Raw genomic sequence first — 23,496 nt, 5'->3', positions numbered from 1 at the left:
TCGTTGTATACCTGCAGTGCAATGACACCTAAGGCATTCTATTCTATTCTATTTCACAAGAAGAAAATGTCCGGTTGCTCGCTTCGCTTTTGTCACAGCAAAGGTGTTCTAGTCGATTCAAGAAAAAAATTGGCCGGTTGCTCTCTTTGTTTTTGTCACAATTCTGGCAAATGAGTTTGCCCGCCTGCCTGAGCGCTCCCCGTTTGTACATCCAGACGGATGAGATCAAGCTGAAAGACAGAGCGGTTAGTGTTTTGGATGAAGCCCTGGGGCCGGCCACGTCCACCGCCTTCAGCTGCAGACTCAGGCTGCCGAGCAGCAGATCGCTGCCCTGAGGGATTCCCAAAGGGCGGGCCTAAACTACCCTGGAAGTGGGGTCAACGCCGCTACTAGCAATCCTCTTCATTGCGTAAGCCACCTCATCACACACTTGCAGTACGCATGACTTAGTTCGTTGCTGGAGGAAGGTAGCACAAAAACAGTTTTGAACTTTGAACGAGTGCTTGTGTGTGTGTGTTGCGGGGCGTTTTCAGTCTCAGGAGGATCGGGACACGCGACGGTTTCATCTGAAAATCGCTGAGCTCAGCGCAGTCATCAGGAAACTGGAGGATCGAAACGCCCTGCTTTCTGAAGAGCGCAATGAACTGGTAATTTATTGACGGCACGCTTGAAGGTTTGCGCTACGTTTGATGCGCGCCATCCAGCGAGGCACCCATTGCGCTTGCTTATTAGTTGAGCGGCGCGGCGAGTCGGTTGCCTGGTAGATGTCTTTTATTGGGAGCCAAAGCCACGATTCCGTTCAAACCGATGCAAAAGGAATGGATACGTTCTGGCCCGCGTGTTGTGCGTCTTTCACATCCCGCACTTCATGCTTGCAGCTAAAGCGACTGAGAGAAACAGAAAGCCAGTTTCTGCCACTCCTGTACAAAAACAAACGCCTGAGCAGGAAGAATGAAGAACTCTCGCTGGTGCTGTGTCGCCTTGAAAACAAAGTGCGCTTTGTCACCCAGGAGAACGAGGAGATGGCAAGCTTGGTAAGTCGACGCGGACAACGGCGGCGTGCCAACAGAGTCCACTGCATTTGTGTTCCACAGAGAAGGCCTAGTTCGCTCAATGACCTGGACCGCGGTTGCGGCCAGCAGGACGGTGAAATGGAGTTCCTTCAAGTTGTGGAGCAGCGGCACATCATCGACGACTTGTCCAAGGTCTTCAGGCAGGCGACTCGGTGCACGTACGGCAGCGCCGCGCTCGCTCGCTGTCGCCAGGAAACCTTTTCCGTCCAAAGCTTGGCCGGCGGCCGCCATCCAAAAAATTGGCCCCTTAAATTCCGACCTTTCAAGCAGGAGCATTGTGCGCACGCGTTTGAACACGCTTTAGACTTGTTTTGCCGTTTTCAGCAGCTCAAAGCTCCCGTTTTGTCAGCGCCTTTGCCACTCGCTGTGCGCTGAAAACGACGGACTTGCCCGGCTGCTCAGCCCGTCAACCATGAGCCGCGAGCGCGACGTCATTGTCCGTAGGCAGCTAGTGGCAAAATGCACCCTGTTAGAGTTGCGCTCGCTCCAACTTATTTTGCAAGAACCACACGGGAGACAAGTAAGTTCTTTTGGACACCTGCAGGTGGAGAGTCCATCCGTTGTACGAATGAAGTCTGACTCTCGGCTCCTGCACGAGCATTTTAATTAAGAGAAACAGGGTGGGTGTAAGAGTGGATTGAATAGAGGAAGCCCTTGACCTCTAGTCAAAACATAGCAAGGGGTGTTTTACAACTTTGTGTAGGAAGGGATAAGCGATAGGGATAAATAAGGGATAAATAATATTATTTATTACAGGTCGCAGTCAAAGTCAAAGCAACACAATGATACGATAAAGATAATCTGGAAAACCCTGACACACCCTGTAGTTGTCACTTTTGGAAAAGACGAGCGTCCCTCCAATCATCGCCGGTGACGTGTTTTTCAGGCTCTGGAGACAGGAGCTCATGTCAGAAATGTCATTGTGAGTCGCGTTTGTTTCTGCGCCGGAGCCGTTCGTTCCCTTTGCATCCAAAGAATCTCAAAGGCGGATTATTTGTGTCGACAGGAGAGAGATTTGCTGCTACGATACCGACGTCGAGAATCTCTGAGGAGGAACAAAGCGTGAGGTCCTGCAAGGTGAGTCTGTTTGTTTGCGGCTGCTTGGTGTTGCGCAAGATGAAATGGCCTTTTTCTCGCTATCGTTCCTCTCGTCGATTCATGGTGAGGTGTCGCTTCAGTTTGTTCAGAGAGATGTTTGCTTCCGCGCCCGCAGGTCATCGAAACATTTTACGGCTACGACGAAGACGTGTTGGTGGACTCGGACGGATCGTCCTTGTCTTTTCACACCGACAGAACCCCCGACACGGAACCCGAAGAGGTAGCCCGCCATTTCTGCCAGCGTATTGGCACCAAACATTCCTCTTCAGCCTGGAATCGGACTCGTCTTTGCGTCGCGGGTGCTTTGTCGCCGGTCTGACTGATTCTGGTACTAGTGCTGTGTTGCATTGGTGTGTGCATGAAGAGGCGGAGCTTCGCTACCGCCAGCTGACGCAAGAATATCAAGCGCTGCAACGAGCCTACGCTCTGCTAGCCCAGACCAGCGAAGGGGACTACGACGCCGAGAAGGAGATCAAGGTGGCGCCCCTTCCCGCAACCCCCGGCCGGGTCGCAGCCTCCCCGTTCTCACCCAGCCTCGGGTGTTCTCTGGTCTGAAAGGAGGAGGAGGAGCCTCCCTCCTCCTCCTTTCAGACCAGAGAAAAGCTGATGGTAGAAATGGGTCACTATCAAAGCAGAGTAGCAGATCTGGAGTCAGCGCTGAAGCAACAAGGACAGGTAAGCTCATCAATGAGCACACCTTTTTCTCAGACAAAATAGCTACATTCTTCAGTCACTCATCCGTCTGGCATTACTGGACCAACCCCCCCCCCCCCCCCCCGAACGTGGCTGGGAAAATGCGGAGAAAAGCAAATGTCATTTTCCAGTCAACCAAAGAATTTGTGGATGAAAATGACACAACATTCCAAAGCTGTCCACGCGTTTGTCTCTTCTAGAATGTCAAGTGGGTGGAGGAGAAGCAGCTGCTGCGTCAGAGCAATCAGCAGTTGGCCGAAAAGGTGACGGAAAGAAAGGCGCTGGGCGGAGTCGCTTGGCGTCACACCTGTCGGGAAGCCCCGCAGATGAGGTCTGACTGTCTTTTCAGGTCAGGCGGATGGAGGCGGAAGAAGCGCGTCTGAAAGAGCACATCCAGGATATCCGAGACCAAAACGAACAGCTTGAGTTCCGCATCCTGGAGCTGGAGGTGGGAAGACTCGCACAAGCGTGTTGAGGCCAGAGATGTGACGGACGGACGGACGGACGGACGGACGGACGGATGCATGCCTCTGCCTTTCAGGAGAGGGAGTGGCGCTCCCCCGTCTTGAAGTTTCTGCAAGTCCGTTTCCCAGACGGCCTCAGCCCTTTGCAGATCTACTGCGAGGCCGAGGGCGTGAGCGTAGGTAAGGCGTCCCTCGCAACCCTAACCTTAACCCGAGGTCCCAGAACACCTTACATTGCTCCTTGCGCCTTTCCCCCGGACATCGTCATCAGTGATCTGATGAAGAAGCTGGACATCCTGGGCTATAACGCCGTAAGTGTATGTCGAACTCCTTATGTTCGCACTCCACGAGACTCGGCGGCTCAAATGTGACTTTTGGAAGGCTTTGCGCTGAAAGAAGCTTGTTGACGCTGTGCCTTTGGGCTCTTGCAGAATCTCACCAACGAGGAGCAGGTGGTCGTGATTCACGCCAGGACCCTTCTCACCCTAGCCGAGAAGGTAACGCGCACGTCCACGCACGCTCTCGCATTCTGCTTATGTGACAGCAGCCTTTCCTCAGTGGTTAGAATACATCAAAGTGACCAAGTCAGCACTTCAACAGAAGATGTTGGACATTGAAAGTGAGAAGGTAGACAGACACGCGACATCAGCCAAGGGGAACTCCGGCAATGTGCCCCAACAATTCTGACCTTGAGCTGTGCTAGGATATGTTCTGCAAGCAGAAGGGCTACCTGGATGAAGAGTTGGACTTCAGGAAGTGTTCCATGGACCAGGCTCATAAGGTAAGCCGCCCTCAAATCTCCCGCCGGACCACTGATGGACGAGGATTGCGGCCCAGAGGATCCTGGAGCTGGAGGCCATGTTGTACGAGGCGCTACCGCAGCGGGACTGCCCCGCCACGGACGGCGAAAAAGCCAGCCACGCTGGCGTGAATGACGTGCTGACGGCGGATCAGAGAGAAGAGCTTAGGAGCGCCGTGGACCAATGGAAGCGAGCCCTGATGTGCGAGTTGAGGGAGCGCGACGCTTGCATCCTCCAAGAGAGAATGGATCTGCTGCACAGCGCGCAACAGGTAAGGGCCCAAAGCCAGCCCGGCACTTACTTGCACGCTTACTGGCTTTTGAATGCCACTTTCCATTTGTCCGTCCTAGAGGAACAAAGAGCTGAAAGAATTCATCGAAGCTCAGAAGAGACAAATCAAACAATTGGAGGAGAAGTTTCTGTTTCTCTTTCTATTCTTCTCCTTGGCCTTCATTCTGTGGCCCTAACACCAGCTGGTGAGTGAGCTCCAGCGGCACCGCACTCGACACCTCCGATACACTGCCAGCCGGTCTCAGACGTTGGCAGACGCTCCGATGCCAACGTATACCCCCCGCCACGGTGACAGAGGCACCGCGTCACACCGGCGCTCATCCAATCAGAAGGCAGGAAAAGCAAATTCACATGCAGGGCACTTTTGAACCAGAAGAGAGCGCCACAAAAAACGGTTGTTGCCCCAAACGCGCACTAAAAAGGGTCAGAATAACAAGAGTCCCACTGGCCAGCCGGGGCCACCCGTCCAGCTGTTTCTTCAGGGGGGAAAAAAATTGGAGTCACCGGTGAGTACATTTTGCATTTAGCTCTGCTTTTCTGCTTCTGTCTTCAAGTGTGTGGCATCCTGCGATCAAAGATTCAGCCAACCCCAAAGCGGTTGACCTCAACGTCCCACCACCATGCCTACCAGAGCAGGTGACGTGATGCTTTGGACATCCTTCCGTCTCAGATGCCCAAAAGTACTCTTTGCCACATCTGCGGCAATACGGTGTCTTTTCAAAGGTGCAAATAAATCCAGCGTGGGCGGAACACGCACGTCTTCGGTTTTTCCCGCTTTGTTTGTGTGACAGCTGTTGTGAAAATTTTATACAAATAAAGTTGTATAGTACAGGTTTGGCCAAGCCGCAACTCCCGAACCGCATGCGGCTCTTTTATGTTCATATCAACATTTGTGTGTGTGTGTGTGTGGGGGGGGGGGGGGGGGGCGGTTGTGCGTGTTGGCTTCACTTGAGTTCAATTTGGTATTTTGGTCAAAAGCGCATGTGGTGAAATTCCACAAAGTAGGATGGGCAAACACATTTCTTTAAACTATGAGTGTCAATTGGGCTCTCGAAATGGCAGGGAAAAGATGCACAGCAAAACGAAAATACGTAGATGAACACAGGACGTTTTAATCAGAGTGGGAAAGTTTCTATTTTTTGTTGAACGTGATGGCAAACCATTCTGCCTGATATGTCAGACCTCAGCGCATTTCAAAGATTCAAATCTTCAGCGCCATGCACTTCAGCTCACTCCATGTTAACATTGATCAGGCGTCGAACCCGCATCATCATGCTTAAGAGGTGGCCATGCTAACCAGTGCGCCATTATGTCAACGCATAATAACTAAGTCTACTGGTCAAAACAGCGGTTACTATATGACGTCGCTACGTCGTGGTCACGTGACACAGACAAGACGTCAATGGACGTGGGCAGAGTTAACTTGTTTAAAAGGGAGTAGGCAGAAGAAATATTTAATTTATTTAAATCTATTTTGAGTGCACACCATTATGCCAATGCATAACAACTGTAAATCTACTAAACAAAACAGCGGTTGCTATATGACATCTGCCACGTCGTGGTCACGTGACATACGTGACGTCGATGGGCGTAACTTTCGCCGGAATTCAAATCCGCGGGGAGAGTTAACTTGTTTAAAAGAGAGTGGGCAGAAGAATTATTTAATTTATTTAAATCTATTTGGTGTGTGCGCCATTATGTCAATGCATAACAACTGTAAGTCTACTAAACAAAACAGCGGTTGCTATATGACGTCTGCCACGTCGTGGTCACGTGACGCGGACGTGACGTCGACGCCTACTTTACATCCCACCGATCACAGGACCCCTCGGCTGCATAACCGTGCCCCCTTCCCAACCAATCGGATTTGCTATACGCGAAAACGACGCCAATGGAAAGAGCTTCCGCCCAAATTTAAATCCGTGGGCGTGGCTCGCAGCAGGAAGTAGGAAAATGGCGGCGATGTTGACAAAGACACAGCGGATGGTAACATACGACTAACAAGAGAAATATTTTTATTTTCTGCTTGCAACTGGACCGTCCAGAGCGTACACGGTAAGTACAACTCATCGTTTTTAAAAAGAAGTACTTTTGTTGCCCTGAAAAGCGAGTGAGCGTGGCGTTTGTGGGGGACGTCGAATTTCGACGATTCTTTCTGGTCAACGGTTGTAAATGATTGTGTTGATTAAAAAAGAAAACTTGATGTAACTCTACTTTTAACTGCCGTTTCAGATAGATTTGGAATTGCATCACATCCAATTTTGCCTAGAGCGTACACGGTAAGTAACACTCGTTGTGTTTAAGGAGAGTTACGTTTGTAATAGCAGAAGTGTAGCCGCGTTGCGTTGTACGTGTGAATGTTGGTCCGGGCGAAATGTTAATGTTTAATTTCATTCCTTTAGGTTCCACGGTGTTTGTTGGCTGCAAGTTTTCCACTGCAAGAAGAGGCTCATATCATTGACCAGGAGCGAGCTACAATGGTGAGTAGCCATAACATTTATGTTAAACACTTCCTATTTCATGTCTAACAGTACTTGATTTAACAAATAACCATAAATAAATACAGTGTGGGCACTGAAGTTAACATATGTGATTATACTGCCTAATCTGTCACCGAGTAGATTGTTGCAAAGTAATATAAGATCCAAAGTTGTAATTCAGAATAGTTTTCAAAAGAAGGCCATTAGAATTATATACAAGTCTGATTACCCTGAACAAGCTATTAATTAAATCACAAATTCTTCAATTCAAAGATTTGGTAGATTATCAGACAAATAATGTCTAACAGTAATTGATTTAACACATCACGATAAGTAGATTGAGTGTGGGCACTCTCAAGTTAACATATGTGATTATACTGCCTAATCTGTTACAGAGTATGTTGTTGCCAAGTAATGTAGAATAGATCCAAAGTAGTAATCCAGAATAGTTTTGAAGAGGCCATTAGAATGATAAACAAATCTGATTACCTTGAACATAATAACAAGCTAAGTGTTTAATATGTCCTATGAAGTCAAAATTGGGCACCATCATGTGGTGAAATTTGGAATTGCATCACATCCAATTTTGCCTGGGAACAAACAGATTACATAAATCTTAGTTTTGAATAAGCCACTCCTTCTCAAACAAGTAAACTCTGCCCATTTTGCGCAGTAGATGTTCTGTTAATATCTAGTATTTATACAAAGTCATAATTTAAATTGCTTTCAACCTTCATTCATCGGTTCAACCAACATTACTCGCTCTTATTACCAACTTGTATTGATTTAACTAAGCGTTTAATACTTCCTATCAGGTCTCAAATCGAGATTTGGCAAAATACAATTTCAGCAAATCCAATTTTGCCAGGGAACAAAAATAGATTAAATAAACTAAATAAGTCCTCTTCCCATTAAATAAATCAGAAAAGTCTGTCTTGTAACCAGTCCTCTTCAAACAAGTAAAGTCTGCCCATTTTGTGCCGTAGATTTTGTGTCTATGCCTAGTATTTAAACAAAATCATAATTTAAACGACTTCTTTCCTTCATTCACTTTGGAAATTTGGAATTGCAGCAAATCGAATTTTGGCAGGGAACAAAAATAGATCAATTAAACTAAATAAGTCTTCTTCCCATTAAATAAATTAAAAAAGTCTGTCTTGTAACCAGTCCTTTTCAAACAAGTAAAGTCTGCCCATTTTGTGCCGTCGATTTTGTGTTAATGCCTAGTATTTATACAAAATCATAATTTAAAGGACTTCATTCCTTCATTCACTTTGGAAATTTGGAATTGCAGCACATCAAATTTTGCCTGGGAAGAAAAGTAGATTAAATAAATTTAATAAGTCTTACTACTTCCCATTAAATAAATTAAATACGTCTTACTTGTTCCCACTCCTTTTCAAAACAGTAGTTTAAAACGAGGGCCCTTCACTCAATCTTTAACCTCAACCCCGCACGTTGTGTTGTATCTGTGAATGTTGGTTGTGGCCAAATGATAGTTTTCTTTCATTCGTTTAGGTTCCAAGAAAACTTGATGTAACTCTACTTTTAACTGCCGTTTCAGATAAGCGGGTATTACGTCGCAGTCATGTGCCGCGGATATGACGTAATTGCCCGAACCTCCGATTCAAATCTGTTGGTGCGATGGCCGTGAGCCACTGAGCAGCGACGATTATCAACAGAAATATCTTTATTTTCTGCTTGCAACTGGACCGTCTAGAGCGTACACGGTAAGTAACACTCATTGTGTTTAAGGAGATTTACGTTTGTAATAGCAGAAGTGTAGCCGCGTTGCGTTGTACGTGTGAAAATTGGTCGAGGCGAAATGTTAATGTTTAATTTCATTCCTTTAGGTTCCACGGTGTTTGTTGGCTGCAAGTTTTCCACTGCAAGAAGAGGCTCGTATCATTGACCAGGAGCGAGCTACAATGGTGAGTAGCCATAACATTTATGTTAAACACTTCCTATTTCATGTCTAACAGTACTTGATTTAACAAATAACCATAAATAAATACAGTGTGGGCACTGAAGTTAACATATGTGATTATACTGCCTAATCTGTCACGGAGTAGATTGTTGCAAAGTAATATAAGATCCAAAGTTGTAATTCAGAATAGTTTTCAAAAGAAGGCCATTAGAATTATATACAAGTCTGATTACCCTGAACAAGCTATTAATTAAATCACAAATTCTTCAATTCAAAGATTTGGTAGATTATCAGACAAATAATGTCTAACAGTAATTGATTTAACACATCACGATAAGTAGATTGAGTGTGGGCACTCTCAAGTTAACAGATATGATTATACTGCCTAATCTGTTACAGAGTATGTTGTTGCCAAGTAATGTAGAATAGATCCAAAGTAGTAATCCAGAATAGTTTTGAAGAGGCCATTAGAATAATAAACAAATCTGATTACCTTGAACATAATAACAAGCTAAGTGTTTAATATGTCCTATGAAGTCAAAATTGGGCACCATCATGTGGTGAAATTTGGAATTGCATCACATCCAATTTTGCCTGGGAACAAACAGATTAAATAAATCTTAGTTTTGAATAAGACACTCCTTCTCAAACAAGTAAACTCTGCCCATTTCGCGCAGTAGATGTTCTGTTAATATCTAGTATTTATACAAAGTCATAATTTAAATTGCTTTCAACCTTCATTCATCGGTTCAACCAACATTACTCGCTCTTATTACCAACTTGTATTGATTTAACTAAGCGTTTAATACTTCCTATCAGGTCTCAAGGCAAGATTTGGCAAAATACAATTTCAGCAAATCCAATTTTGCCAGGGAACAAAAATAGATTAAATAAACTAAATAAGTCTTCTTCCCATTAAATAAATCAGAAAAGTCTGTCTTGTAACCAGTCCTCTTCAAACAAGTAAAGTCTGCCCATTTTGTGCCGTAGATTTTGTGTCTATGCCTAGTATTTAAACAAAATCATAATTTAAACGACTTCTTTCCTTCATTCACTTTGGAAATTTGGAATTGCAGCAAATCGAATTTTGCCAGGGAACAAAAATAGATCAATTAAACTAAATAAGTCTTCTTCCCATTAAATAAATTAAAAAAGTCTGTCTTGTAACCAGTCCTTTTCAAACAAGTAAAGTCTGCCGATTTTGGGCCGTCGATTTTGTGTTAATGCCTAGTATTTATACAAAATCATAATTTAAAGGACTTCATTCCTTCATTCACTTTGGAAATTTGGAATTGCAGCACATCAAATTTTGCCTGGGAAGAAAAGTAGATTAAATAAATTTAATAAGTCTTACTACTTCCCATTAAATAAATTAAATACGTCTTACTTGTTCCCACTCCTTTTCAAAAAAGTAGTTTAAAACGAGGTCCCTTCACTCAACCTTTAACCCTATTTATTCACCTTCTAGGCTAAGTGTTAAAGGCTAAGTGTTAAAGGCTAAGTGTTAAAGGCTAAGTGTTAAAGGCTAAGTGTTAGAGGCTAAGTGCCAGAGGCTAGGCGCCAGAGGCGAGTTTTTGTGGGCTGAAGTTTTAGTGGGGTTAGTGTGAATACAATCCAAAAGAATACAACAGAATACAATACAATAGAATATAATACATAGATTAAATTATATAGCTCTTACTACTTCCCATTAAATAAATTAAATACGTCTTACTTGTTCCCAATCCTTTTCAAAAAAGTAGTTTAAAACGAGGGCCCTTCACTCAACCTTTAACCTCAACCCCGCACGTCACATTGTGTTGTATCTGTGAATGTTGGTTGTGGCCAAATGATAGTTTTCTTTCATTCGTTTAGGTTCCACGGTGTTTGTTGGCTATGTTTTCCACTGTCAGAAGGATGAAAATACAAAGTACAACGCTTGGACGTGGGCGAAGGCGTCACCGGTGAGTCCTTCCTTCCTATTTATTTACCTTCTAGATGCTAGAGGCTAAGTGTTAGAGGCTAAGTGTTAGAGGCTAAGTGTTAAACACAATACGAACAACACAACGATACTGCACTGAACAACACGATACCGCACTGAGAAACACGATACCGCACTGAACAACACGATACCGCACTGAACAACACCATGCCGCACTGAACACCATGCCACACTGAACAACACCATCCCGCACTGAACAACACCATGCCGCACTAAACAACACCATGCCGCACTGAACAACACCATGCCTCACTGAACGACACCATGCCGCACTGAAAGACACCATGCCGCACTGAACGACACCATGCCGCACTGAAAGACACCATCCCGCACTGAACACCATGCCGCACTGAACAACACCATCCTGCACTGAACAACACCATCCCGCACTGAACAACACCATGCCGCACTGAACAACATTATGCCGCACTGAACATTATGCCGCACTGAACAACACCATGCCGCACTGAACAACACCATGCCGCACTGAACAACATTATGCCGCACTGAACAACACCATGCCGCACTGAACAACACCATGCCGCACTGAACAACACCATGCCGCACTGAACAACACCATGCCGCACTGAACAACATTATGCCGCACTGAACAACACCATGCCGCACTGAACAACACCATCCTGCACTGAACAACACCATTCCGCATTGAACACCATGCCGCACTGAACAACACCATCCCGCACTGAACAACACCATCCCGCACTGAACAACACCATGCCGCACTGAACAACATTATGCCGCACTGAACAACATTATGCCGCACTGAACAACACCATGCCGCACTGAACAACACCATGCCGCACTGAACAACACCATGCCGCACTGAACAACATTATAACGCACTGAACAACACCATCCCGCACTGAACAACATTATGCCGAAATGAACAACACCATGCCACACTGAACAACACCATGCCGCACTGAACAACACCATGCCGCACTGAACAACACGATCCCGCATTGAACACCATCCCGCACTGAACAACACCATGCCGCACTGAACAACACCATGCCGCACTGAACAACACCATGCCGCACTGAACAACACCATGCCGCACTGAACAACACCATTCCGCACTGAACAACACCATGCCGCACTGAACAACATTATGCTGCACTGAACAACACCATGCCGCACTGAACAACACCATGCCGCACCGAACAACACCATGCCACACTGAACAACACCATGCCGCACTGAACAACACCATCCCGAACTGAACAACACCATGCCGCATTGAACAACACCATGCCGCACTGAACAACACCATCCTGCACTGAACAACACCATCCCGCACTGAACAACACCATGCCGCACTGAACAACACCATGCCGCACTGAACAACACCATGCCGCAATGAACAACACCATCCCGCACTGAACAACATTATGCCGCACTGAACAACATTATGCCGCACTGAACAACATTATGCCGCACTGAACAACATTATGCCGCACTGAACAACATTATGCCGCACTGAACAACATTATGCCGCACTGAACAACACCATGCCGCACTGAACAACACCATGCCGCACTGAACAACACCATGCCGCACTGAACAACACGATACCGCATTGAACAACACCATGCCGCACTGAACAACACCATCCCGCACTGAACAACACCATCCCGCACTGAACAACACCATGCCGCACTGAACAACATTATGGCGCACTGAACAACATTATGCCGCACTGAACAACACCATGCCGCACTGAACAACACCATGCCGCACTGAACAACACCATGCCGCAATGAACAACACCATCCCGCACTGAACAACACCATGCCGCACTGAGCAACACCATGCCGCACTGAACAACACCATCCCGCACTGAACAACACCATGCCGCACTGAACAACACCATTCCGCACTGAACAACACCATGCCGCACTGAACAACATTACGCTGCACTGAACAACACCATGCCGCACTGAACAACACCATGCCGCACTGAACAACACCATGCCGCATTGAACAACACCATGCCGCATTGAACAACACCATGCCGCACTGAACAACACCATCCTGCACTGAACAACACCATGCCGCATTGAACAACACCATGCCGCACTGAACAACACCATCCTGCACTGAACAACACCATCCCGCACTGAACAACACCATCCCGCATTGAACAACACCATCCTGCACTGAACAACACCATGCCGCACTGAACAACACCATGCCGCACTGAACAACACCATTCCGCACTGAACAACACCATGCCGCACTGAACAACACCATCCTGCACTGAACAACACCATCCCGCACTGAACAACACCATGCCGCATTGAACAACACCATCCTGCACTGAACAACACCATCCTGCACTGAACAACACCATGCCGCACTGAACAACACCATGCCGCACTGAACAACACCATGCCGCACTGAACAACACCATGCCGCACTGAACAACATTATGCCGCACTGAACAACATTATGTCGCACTGAACAACACCATGCCGCACTGAACAACACCATGCCGCACTGAACAACATGCCGCACTGAAAAACACCATGCCGCACTGAACAACACCATCCCGCACTGAACAACACCATGCCGCATTGAACAACACCATGCCGCACTGAACAACACCATGCTGCACTGAACAACATTATGCTGCACTGAACAACACGATCCTGCATTGAACAACACCATGCCGCACTGAACAACACCATCCTGCACTGAACAACACCATCCTGCACTGAACAACACCACCCCGCACTGAACAACACGATCCCGCATTGAACAACACCATCCCGCACTGAACAACACCATGCCGCACTGAACACCACCATTCCGCACTGAACAACACCATGCCGCACTGAACAACACCATGCCGCACTGAACAACACCATGCCGCACTGAACAACACCATGCCGCACTGAACAACATTATGCCGCACTGAACACCATGCCGCACTGAACAACACCATCCCGCACTGAACAACACCATGCCGCAGTGAACAACACCATGCCGCACTGAACAACACCATCCTGCACTGAACAACACCATCCCGCACTAAACAACACCATGCCGCACTGAACAACATTATGGCGCACTGGACAACACTATGCCGCACTGAACAACACCATGCCGCACTGAACAACACCATGCCGCACTGAACAACACCATGCCGCACTGAACAACACCATGCCGCACTGAACAACATTATGCCGCACTGAACAACACCATGCCGCACTGAACAACACCATGCCGCACTGAACAACACGATCCCGCATTGAACAACACCATCCTGCACTGAACAACACCATGCCGCACTGAACAACACCATGCCGCACTGAACAACACCATTCCGCACTGAACAACACCATGCCGCACTGAACAACACCATCCTGCACTGAACAACACCATCCCGCACTGAACAACACCATGCCGCATTGAACAACACCATGCCGCACTGAACAACACCATCCTGCACTGAACAACACCATGCCGCACTGAACAACACCATGCCGCACTGAACAACACCATGCCGCACTGAACAACATTATGCCGCACTGAACAACATTATGCCGCACTAAACAACATTATGTCGCACTGAACAACACCATGCCGCACTGAACAACACCATGCTGCACTGAACATTATGCCGCACTGAACAACACGATCCCGCATTGAACAACACCATCCCGCAGTGAACAACACCATGCCGCATTGAACAACACCATGCCGCACTGAACAACACCATGCTGCACTGAACAACATTATGCTGCACTGAACAACACGATCCTGCATTGAACAACACCATGCCGCACTGAACAACACCATCCTGCACTGAACAACACCTTTCCACACTGAACAACACCATGCCGCACTGAACAACATTATGCCGCACTGAACAACACCATGCCGCACTGAACAACACCATGCCGCTCTGAACAACACCATGCCGCAATGAACAACACCATCCCGCACTGAACAACACCATGCCGCATTGAACAACACCATGCCGCACTGAACAACACCATCCCGCACTGAACAACACCACCCCGCACTGAACAACACGATCCCGCATTGAACAACACCATCCCGGACTGAACAACACCATGCCGCACTGAACAACACCATTCCGCACTGAACAACACCATGCCGCACTGAACAACACCATGCCGCACTGAACAACACCATGCCGCACTGAACAACACCATGCCGCACTGAACAACATTATGCCGCACTGAACAACACCATGCCGCACTGAACAACACCATCCCGCACTGAACAACACCATGCCGCATTGAACAACACCATGCCGCACTGAACAACACCATCCTGCACTGAACAACACCATCCCGCACTGAACAACACCATGCCGCACTGAACAACATTATGGCGCACTGAACAACATTATACCGCACTGAACAACACCATGCCGCACTGAACAACACCATGCCGCACTGAACAACACCATGCCGCACTGAACAACATTATGCCGCACTGAACAACATTATGCCGCACTGAACAACACCATGCCGCACTGAACAACACCATGCCGCACTGAACAACACCATGCCGCACTGAACAACACGACGTCGCACTGAACAACACGACGCCGCACAGAACAACACGACGCCGCACAGAATAACACAATACCGCACAGAACAACACAATACCGCACAAACAGTCTTAGATAATATTACGTCGCAGTCATGTGACGCGGACATGACGTCAATAGGCGGAACTCACGGCAAAATTATAATCCGTGGGCGTGGCTTGCAACAGGAAGTAGGAAAGCGGCAATTCTGGCAAACAAGACACAGCGGTTAGTAACACGATGACTAACAAGGCAAATATTTTTGTTTTCAGCTTGCAACTTGACCGTCTAGAGCGTACAAGGTAATTACAACTGTTTTTTTTTTAGCCCTGAAAAGCGAGGGAGTGTGGTGTTTGGGAGGAATGTCGAACTCGGCGTCTGCTTCCAGCCACAGACGCCAAATTTCGACGATTATTTCGACTGGTCAACGGTTGTAAATTATTGCGTTGACTAAAAACTTTATTTAACTCTACTCTTAACTTTGCCGTTTCAGATATGCGGGTATTACACCGCGGAAATGACGTCAATAGGCTGAACTCTCGCCAAAATTCAAATCTGTGGGCGCAATGGCCTTGAGCGAGACACCGGATACAAACACGACGGTTATCAACAGAAATATCTTTATTTTCTGCTTGCAAGTGGACCGTCTAGAGCGTACACGGTAAGTACAACTCATTGTGTTTAAAAAGATTTACGTTTGTGTAGTTTGCGTTGCGTTGTATCTGTGAATGTTGGTTGAGGCTAAATGTTAATGTTTAATTTCATTCCTTTAGGTTCCACGGTGTTTGTTGGCTGTATGTTTTCCACTGCAAGAAGAGGCTCGTATCATTGACCAGCAGGAGCTACAATGGTGAGTACCCCTTTCGTCTTCCATTTATGTTAAACACTTCCTATTTCATGTCTAACAGTACTCGATTTAACAAATAACCATAAATAAATACAGTGTGGGCAGTCACGTTAACATATGTGATTATCCTGCCTAATATGTTTATCACAAATATGTCACTAATCACTAATATGTTTATTTGTTTATCACAACACCTTTGGACCTTCAGCAATCGATTATTTCCCTTCATCTACATAGAGACAGAACGATGGTGTCTTAAACATCTCATTCATTTCACCAAATAACTTCACGCAGGTGGATAACGGCCGTCTCGGTCACGCTATGTTGCGTGATGCAGTTTTGAAGAACCAAATGCATTTATTCAATGAATAAGTCAAGCTAGTTCTATGTTTATGATGTTGTAAGTTACGGTACCGATTGAAGTTGAGTTCGAAGCCAGTGGAAAACAGCGCTGCGTTTGTGCTCTCCAGGTACAAATGTTGTGATCTCTGACTGACGACCGGGCGAGACTCGAGTAAGAGATGTCCAAACGAGCTCCGGCAGGGCGGGCCAAGGCGGAGCGAACGGACGCCCTTCAGGCCGCCAATGACGAGCTGAGAACCAAACTGATGGACGTCCAGTTAGAACTTCAGCAGGAGAAGAACAAGGTGAAAACCTCAACAGACAGACACTGCCTGCCTCCCTGCCTGCCTCCCTGCCTGCCTCCCTGCCTGCCTCCCTCCCTCCCAGTTTTCCCGATGTAGATTAGACATGCGTGTGCCATGACTGTGTCAGCCTACATCAACAAATGCACCGAGGACGTCAGCACCACTAAGAATATCATCACCCGGGGCAACCAACGACCCTGGATGACTGAGGAGGTACGTCAAACGCTACGAGCGCGGAACTCTGCCTTCAAGTCTGGCGACAAGGAGACACTGAGGACAGCGAGAGCCAACTTAAACCGTGCCATCAGGATAGCGAAGCGAGACCGCAGTCGAAAATTTCAGGATCGTTTCCACGACGTCAAAAACATCAGGAGTATGTGGCAAGGCATACGGGCGATTACAGACTACAACTCACCCTCCCCCCCCCCCGGTGGGTGTAGTTGATGCTGACTTTCTAAATGGTCTAAATAACTTCTTTGGGAGGTTCGAGGCACTAAACGGCACTCCAGCAGTTAAAACTGTCCCCCATCAGGAAGAGGAGGTACTCTGCCTTGACTCCGCCGATGTGTTGAAGACCCTGAGGAGAGTCAACCCCTGTAAGGCCCCTGGCCCCGACAACATTCCTGGGCGTGTGTTCAGGGAATGTGCAAGTCATCTGGCTGGGGTCATCACAGACATTTTTAACACCTCGCTGGGCCAAGCCACAGTGCCGGCGTGCTTTAAGACTGCCTCCATCATTCCGGTGCCGAAGAAACCTCAAATCACCTCATTTAATGATTACCGGCCTGTTGCACTGACTCCGGTTATGATGAAGTGCTTCGAAAGGCTGCTTAAAGGTCACATCGTTTCCAGACTCCCCCTATTATTTGACCCGTTCCAGTTTGCCGACCGGCAAAACCGCTCCACTCAGGACGCCATCTCCTCCGTTCTTCACCTGAGCCTGGCTCACCTGGAGGAGAAGAACACCCATGTGCGGAGGCTGTTCCTGGACTTCAGCTCAGCGTTTAACACCATCATCCCACAGCATCTGGTAGGAAAATTGGAACACCTGGGCTTCAACACCCCCCTTCGCAACTGGCTGCTAGACTTCCTCACCAACAGACCTCAGTCAGTCCGGGTCGGACAGAACACCTCTGATGTCATCACCCTCAGCACAGGCTCCCTTCAGGGCTGCGTCCTGAGCCCCCTGCTGTGCACCCTGATGACACACGACTGCGTCCTCAGGTTCACCACCAATCACATCGTGAAGTCAGCAGACGACACAACGGTGGTGGGGCTCATCAGAGACAACAACGACCTGGACTACAGAGAGGAGGTGGAGCAGCTGGTGGGCTGGTGCAGAGAAAACAGCCTGATCCTGAATGAGGAGAAGATGGAGATCATCGTCGACTTCAGGAAAAAACAGCCTCACCACGCTCCACTGATCATCAACAGCTCAGCTGTGGAGGTGGTCAGCACCACCAAATTCCTGGGGGTCCACATCACAGAAGACCTCACCTGGACTATGAACACTACGGCACTGGTCAAGAGGGCACAGAAGCGCTTGTACTTCCTGCGGAGGATGATGAGAGCCCACCTGCCCCCACCCATCATGAGGACGTTCTACAGGAGCACCATAGAGAGCATTCTGACAAGCTGTCTCTCTGTGTGGTGTGGAGGCTGCACCGCCTCCGATTGGAAGAACGTGAGGAGAGTGGTGAGGACAGCAGAGAGGATCATAGGGGCTCCTCTTCCCTCCATTCAGGACATTTCATCTCAGCGCTGCATGTCCCGTGCCCGTAACATCATCAATGACCCATCACACCCCCACCATGGACTGTTCTCCCTGCTGCCCTCTGGGAAGAGGTTTGCAGCATCCGCTGCAGGTCCACCAGGTTCTGCAACAGCTTTTTCCCTGCTGTCATCAGACTGTTGAACACTAGAACTGTTGAGCTCTAAACTGAACTCTGCATCACACATTCACAGAACTGTACTTTATGACACTACGGACCTCTATCTTGCACTATCTCGCACTACCAACTTTACTGAACTTGTATAAACCCTTTAAATAGAAGTTTAATACATGGTTTAGCATTCCTCTGCACACTCTTGAATACTGTTTTGCCTACTTGCACTATTGCATAATTATCACTGCTGCACTTTATACTTATTTTTAATATATATATATATATATATATATACATATAGTATATATGTATATATATATATTTTCATAGGATATGTTACTTCTATTCAACTGCAATATCACTACTTTGTTGTAAGACGTATGCAACGGAATTTCGTTTTGTATGCACCATGTGCAGACAAGATGACAATAAAGTTTGTCTAAGTCTAAGTCTAAGTCATGTCAGGTCAGCTGTCTGGAGAGAGAGAGAAGTCAGGACCTGCGGGCGGAGCACCACCGTGCCACCGCCGCCATGACGGAACTCAAAAGCAAACTCCATGAGGAGAAGCAGAAAGAGTTAGCCATTACCAGGGAGACATTACTGCGGCAGCATGAAATGGAGCTGATGAGAGTGATCAAAATCAAAGATGGAGAGATCCAGCGACTGAATGCCTTGGTCCTCAGCCTGAGGGACGGCTCCATGGACAAGGTGATCCGCTCTATCCGTGTCTGACTATCCGCACGCCACGTCGGGCTTCGATGCGGCCGCTACCGTATTGTGTAGCTTGTCCCCAGTAAGCGTCGCGGCGCTCCGTTGCGGTCTCAACGGCCCGGTGTGGCGCAATGTCTGCTCAGGTGAGGAGGGGGGGCGCTTTGCTGGCGGAGGTGGAGGAGACGCGGCGGTGTCGGGAGACCGAGCGGTGTCGCCTCCACCAGGAGCGCGGAAGAAGCCCTGGCAGCGGCCCAGCAGGCCTGGCAGTCCCGAGCGGCCGAGCTCCGATCGGCTCATCACCAGCATCGGGAGGAGCTGAGCCGAACCAAGAGAGACTGCGAGAGGGAGATCCGCCGACTGGTAGGACTGATCAGATGCGCGGTGCGTGGCTATGTTCCCAATTTCGTTGTATACCTGCAGTGCAATGACACCTAAGGCATTCTATTCTATTCTATTTCACAAGAAGAAAATGTCCGGTTGCTCGCTTCGCTTTTGTCACAGCAAAGGTGTTCTAGTCGATTCAAGAAAAAAATTGGCCGGTTGCTCTCTTTGTTTTTGTCACAATTCTGGCAAATGAGTTTGCCCGCCTGCCTGAGCGCTCCCCGTTTGTACATCCAGACGGATGAGATCAAGCTGAAAGACAGAGCGGTTAGTGTTTTGGATGAAGCCCTGGGGCCGGCCACGTCCACCGCCTTCAGCTGCAGACTCAGGCTGCCGAGCAGCAGATCGCTGCCCTGAGGGATTCCCAAAGGGCGGGCCTAAACTACCCTGGAAGTGGGGTCAACGCCGCTACTAGCAATCCTCTTCATTGCGTAAGCCACCTCATCACACACTTGCAGTACGCATGACTTAGTTCGTTGCTGGAGGAAGGTAGCACAAAAACAGTTTTGAACTTTGAACGAGTGCTTGTGTGTGTGTGTTGCGGGGCGTTTTCAGTCTCAGGAGGATCGGGACACGCGACGGTTTCATCTGAAAATCGCTGAGCTCAGCGCAGTCATCAGGAAACTGGAGGATCGAAACGCCCTGCTTTCTGAAGAGCGCAATGAACTGGTAATTTATTGACGGCACGCTTGAAGGTTTGCGCTACGTTTGATGCGCGCCATCCAGCGAGGCACCCATTGCGCTTGCTTATTAGTTGAGCGGCGCGGCGAGTCGGTTGCCTGGTAGATGTCTTTTATTGGGAGCCAAAGCCACGATTCCGTTCAAACCGATGCAAAAGGAATGGATACGTTCTGGCCCGCGTGTTGTGCGTCTTTCACATCCCGCACTTCATGCTTGCAGCTAAAGCGACTGAGAGAAACAGAAAGCCAGTTTCTGCCACTCCTGTACAAAAACAAACGCCTGAGCAGGAAGAATGAAGAACTCTCGCTGGTGCTGTGTCGCCTTGAAAACAAAGTGCGCTTTGTCACCCAGGAGAACGAGGAGATGGCAAGCTTGGTAAGTCGACGCGGACAACGGCGGCGTGCCAACAGAGTCCACTGCATTTGTGTTCCACAGAGAAGGCCTAGTTCGCTCAATGACCTGGACCGCGGTTGCGGCCAGCAGGACGGTGAAATGGAGTTCCTTCAAGTTGTGGAGCAGCGGCACATCATCGACGACTTGTCCAAGGTCTTCAGGCAGGCGACTCGGTGCACGTACGGCAGCGCCGCGCTCGCTCGCTGTCGCCAGGAAACCTTTTCCGTCCAAAGCTTGGCCGGCGGCCGCCATCCAAAAAATTGGCCCCTTAAATTCCGACCTTTCAAGCAGGAGCATTGTGCGCACGCGTTTGAACACGCTTTAGACTTGTTTTGCCGTTTTCAGCAGCTCAAAGCTCCCGTTTTGTCAGCGCCTTTGCCACTCGCTGTGCGCTGAAAACGACGGACTTGCCCGGCTGCTCAGCCCGTCAACCATGAGCCGCGAGCGCGACGTCATTGTCCGTAGGCAGCTAGTGGCAAAATGCACCCTGTTAGAGTTGCGCTCGCTCCAACTTATTTTGCAAGAACCACACGGGAGACAAGTAAGTTCTTTTGGACACCTGCAGGTGGAGAGTCCATCCGTTGTACGAATGAAGTCTGACTCTCGGCTCCTGCACGAGCATTTTAATTAAGAGAAACAGGGTGGGTGTAAGAGTGGATTGAATAGAGGAAGCCCTTGACCTCTAGTCAAAACATAGCAAGGGGTGTTTTACAACTTTGTGTAGGAAGGGATAAGCGATAGGGATAAATAAGGGATAAATAATATTATTTATTACAGGTCGCAGTCAAAGTCAAAGCAACACAATGATACGATAAAGATAATCTGGAAAACCCTGACACACCCTGTAGTTGTCACTTTTGGAAAAGACGAGCGTCCCTCCAATCATCGCCGGTGACGTGTTTTTCAGGCTCTGGAGACAGGAGCTCATGTCAGAAATGTCATTGTGAGTCGCGTTTGTTTCTGCGCCGGAGCCGTTCGTTCCCTTTGCATCCAAAGAATCTCAAAGGCGGATTATTTGTGTCGACAGGAGAGAGATTTGCTGCTACGATACCGACGTCGAGAATCTCTGAGGAGGAACAAAGCGTGAGGTCCTGCAAGGTGAGTCTGTTTGTTTGCGGCTGCTTGGTGTTGCGCAAGATGAAATGGCCTTTTTCTCGCTATCGTTCCTCTCGTCGATTCATCGTGAGGTGTCGCTTCAGTTTGTTCAGAGAGATGTTTGCTTCCGCGCCCGCAGATCATCGAAACATTTTACGGCTACGACGAAGACGTGTTGGTGGACTCGGACGGATCGTCCTTGTCTTTTCACACCGACAGAACCCCCGACACGGAACCCGAAGAGGTAGCCCGCCATTTCTGCCAGCGTATTGGCACCAAACATTCCTCTTCAGCCTGGAATCGGACTCGTCTTTGCGTCGCGGGTGCTTTGTCGCCGGTCTGACTGATTCTGGTACTAGTGCTGTGTTGCATTGGTGTGTGCATGAAGAGGCGGAGCTTCGCTACCGCCAGCTGACGCAAGAATATCAAGCGCTGCAACGAGCCTACGCTCTGCTAGCCCAGACCAGCGAAGGGGACTACGACGCCGAGAAGGAGATCAAGGTGGCGCCCCTTCCCGCAACCCCCGGCCGGGTCGCAGCCTCCCCGTTCTCACCCAGCCTCGGGTGTTCTCTGGTCTGAAAGGAGGAGGAGGAGCCTCCCTCCTCCTCCTTTCAGACCAGAGAAAAGCTGATGGTAGAAATGGGTCACTATCAAAGCAGAGTAGCAGATCTGGAGTCAGCGCTGAAGCAACAAGGACAGGTAAGCTCATCAATGAGCACACCTTTTTCTCAGACAAAATAGCTACATTCTTCAGTCACTCATCCGTCTGGCATTACTGGACCAACCCCCCCCCCCCCCCCCCCCCCCCCAAACGTGGCTGGGAAAATGCGGAGAAAAGCAAATGTCATTTTCCAGTCAACCAAAGAATTTGTGGATGAAAATGACACAACATTCCAAAGCTGTCCACGCGTTTGTCTCTTCTAGAATGTCAAGTGGGTGGAGGAGAAGCAGCTGCTGCGTCAGAGCAATCAGCAGTTGGCCGAAAAGGTGACGGAAAGAAAGGCGCTGGGCGGAGTCGCTTGGCGTCACACCTGTCGGGAAGCCCCGCAGATGAGGTCTGACTGTCTTTTCAGGTCAGGCGGATGGAGGCGGAAGAAGCGCGTCTGAAAGAGCACATCCAGGATATCCGAGACCAAAACGAACTGCTTGAGTTCCGCATCCTGGAGCTGGAGGTGGGAAGACTCGCACAAGCGTGTTGAGGCCAGAGATGTGACGGACGGACGGACGGACGGATGCATGCCTCTGCCTTTCAGGAGAGGGAGTGGCGCTCCCCCGTCTTGAAGTTTCTGCAAGTCCGTTTCCCAGACGGCCTCAGCCCTTTGCAGATCTACTGCGAGGCCGAGGGCGTGAGCGTAGGTAAGGCGTCCCTCGCAACCCTAACCTTAACCCGAGGTCCCAGAACACCTTACATTGCTCCTTGCGCCTTTCCCCCGGACATCGTCATCAGTGATCTGATGAAG

The sequence above is a fragment of the Syngnathus floridae genome, chromosome 19, assembly GCF_059516105.1.
Source record: "Syngnathus floridae isolate MCC-2025c chromosome 19, RoL_Sflo_1.0, whole genome shotgun sequence".
In the NCBI taxonomy this organism is placed as follows: domain Eukaryota; kingdom Metazoa; phylum Chordata; class Actinopteri; order Syngnathiformes; family Syngnathidae; genus Syngnathus; species Syngnathus floridae.
This window is presented reverse-complemented; position numbering follows the sequence as displayed.